We start from the raw sequence: 2,979 nt of genomic DNA on the forward strand, positions 1-2,979 counted from the left end.
ATGTTTCACTTTACAAATGGCGCCCCATATGCAAGCCTTAACCAACACCGCTACCCTGTCGTACAAATATGGTCATTAAAAAAAAAAAACTAACATGAAATTGACCAAAACACTAATCTTGAAGCTTCACATTGTGAAGACATAAAACTACTGGTTGACATCACCATAGATACATTGTACAAATAAAGTAACCAGGACCTGAACATCAACCTAAATCTTTTATAAACAGTGCAGTTCATGGCAGGGACTTTAGGAGCTAACTTCAAAAACTACATTTAGTGAGTTTACTTGGGTTCATCACATGTATTTATATAATATAAATGCAAAAGCTTGCTAGATTTATGTATGAAGTATAAATGTCAGAAAACTCCTCTTATTTATGTGAAAAATTGGTCATACAAGCCATTATACCGACTCATAAAACCTGTTGCTGTATGTCTCCAAACAGAAGGAAGATTATCTTAACTGATTTACAGTTTTTAAAATTTACTGTCCTCCTGTTGACTGACACACACAAGTACAGCACATAATGCTATAACATTTCATGCTAGGGGCACTACGTGTAACTGATATCACCTTTTGTTGCTTGTGTGTTTGTGTGTGTGTGCGTGCTGTCAGTGTGCTCATTGGCAGGAAATGGAGCTGAGAGTGTTGATTGTGCCTTTGGATAGGGACTGAGTGACATGAGAAGAATGGTGGCGGCTGGATTTTCGAGGGATGGGGGCTGTTGTTATGGAGCCCTGGGGCAGACTGAAAGACGTGTTTTGACATGTGGCTCTTAACTCCTGTAATCCAGCTTGATCTGACCGCTTTACACAGCCAAACACCTACTGTATTTTTCAATTTATCATAACAAGCATAAACAGAGCAAGAAAGGAACCTTTCTAAGCCACAGTCTAGTTAGTCAGATTTACCAGTCTTAATACTTGGTATGCACCTGGTGTACTTGGCAGGCTACACCAGGTGCATGTTTATATGCTTGAAGCACAAATGTTGTTTTAGCATCATTTAGTGTTAAGGTGCCAGATGAAATTAGACCCTAAAACACATGCTCCAGAGCTGTAAAACATTTTTTTTACATACAAATTATTGCTGTATTCATGTTAAAGAAATATTATAACTACCATGTGTAACCCAGGACCATGGCTGGACTTTAACATACAACATTTTAATTAATTAATGAAAAAGAAACACATTGTTAAAAGAGACATTAAAGCTCCAAAAACAATCAAGAACAGCTTTTTATTTCAGCTTTTTATTTTATTTTTATTTCTATCTGGGCTAAAATTTCAGAGGTTCATGTAGTTTCAGAGTCTGTGTTTGCCCAACCTTGTTTGAAATACTTTTCATACAAAGTCAAAAAAAGAAAACCATGTTGAGGTGATGGGTCAAAAGAAATGATTGTGACATATGGTGTCTCTGACTGCTCTTCCATCTTGTATGTCCGTGGGAGGGTCAGGATGTTCATGGTTTGGATCACTGCTGTTTGGTTCAGAAGGACAGTGTTCTCCTCTAATTGTGGCAATGTTGTGAAGAATCACACATGCCACAATAATGTAACATGCCCTTTCTGGGGTGACCCTGAGTCTTTGCAGGCACTGGAACCGGGCCTTAAGCATTCCGATAGTCATTTCAACTCTGGCTCTTGTCCTGCAATTAGCCAGATTATATCGCTGCTGTGGGCCCGGTTCAGGGTCAGAGTAAGGGGTAAGCAAATAGGGTAAACATGGATACCCCCTATCACCAAGCAAGTAGCCAGTGAACTCTCCTAAGACAGAAGGATACACTTCGGTTCAAATGTCCCTGAAGCAATTGGTCTTTATATATTTTAAAGTATTTTCAACTCACCATGTCCAAATTTTGTGCTCAGTGTACATTCACGGAATATTTGTGAGTCATGGACAGAGCCTGGCCACTTGGCTTCCACATTTGTGATAATGTTGGCAGCATCACATATGATCTTCACAGTGCAGAGAACACAAATTAGCATCCATTACTATGATGAAATAATTTGTTAGTTTGAAATGCTACAGGGAACTATGTACCTGTACATTAATGCTGTGGAAAGACTTCCTGTTCACATAGTCTCCTTCATTTACTGAAGGAGCAATGATTGGAATGTGAGTGCCATCTATACAGCCAATCACGCCTGGGAACCCTGAAAATAAATGTAAAATTTAAGTAGTAGTTCAAGTATCACCACATCATAAATTAAGTTTTGGTCATCCTGATACCTGCAATTTTGTGGCATCCCTCTTTGATAAATCTTGTGGGTCTATGACCGGGGAACACCACAAACGTGTACAGGAGACGTTTCAGTGCAACTGTAACATTCCTGACTGCCCGACAGACGGTAGCCTTGGAAACGTGCTCAGCTTCACCAATATTATACAGAAAGCTCCCGTTTGCAAAAAACCGAAGTGCAATACAAATAATATGTACAGAACTGAGAGCATGTCCGCGATGTGTCACATGCGTAATATATGGCCTGAGGATGTTATCCAAATAAATTATAGATTGTGCTGAGAAACGGTAACGTTCGCACAGACAATCATCAGGATATGATAAAATGTCCAAACGCGCTCTGATCACTCTCTCCCGGCGGGGAGCTCTGCGGAGAATTTGGGCTTCACGATCTACTGGCTCTTCAAGGAAGGGACACGCCATGTCTGACACTTCCTACTGTCAGGTTTCCGACAAAGGGGCGGAGACAGTCAGGGTTAGTTGTAGTAAACCTGCTAGGGGGCAGGTTAGCTTCACGGCGTGTGTCGTCATAGTGACTCACTCAGGCTTCAGCTGAACTCGCTTTGTGAAACCGAAAACCCAGAGTTTTCGTTAACTCAGGGTATACTTACTCAGTTTTTCCACTAAACCGGCTTCCTGAAACAGGGCCCAGGAGTAAGAGCTGACGTTTTTCCCTTTATGTACACAGACCTGTGACTTTGACTCAGAGAACAGCAGTAAGAGCTGAGTACAGAA

At 40.8% G+C, this 2,979-nt stretch overlaps 1 long non-coding RNA gene across 1 annotated transcript; it reads right to left on the reverse strand.

The window, feature by feature from the left end:
* Positions 1–1,239: 1,239 nt before the first annotated feature.
* LOC145432313 (uncharacterized) lies at positions 1,240–2,186 on the reverse strand. Its single transcript, XR_013912601.1, has 3 exons — positions 2,046–2,186; positions 1,849–1,960; positions 1,240–1,768 (listed from the first exon to the last, which is right to left on the reverse strand). It is a non-coding gene; the product is annotated as an uncharacterized LOC145432313 (long non-coding RNA).
* Between the last annotated feature and the right edge of the window lie 793 nt (positions 2,187–2,979).

Source organism: Astatotilapia calliptera, chromosome 12 (genome assembly GCF_964374335.1).
Source record: "Astatotilapia calliptera chromosome 12, fAstCal68.1, whole genome shotgun sequence".
Taxonomy (NCBI): domain Eukaryota; kingdom Metazoa; phylum Chordata; class Actinopteri; order Cichliformes; family Cichlidae; genus Astatotilapia; species Astatotilapia calliptera.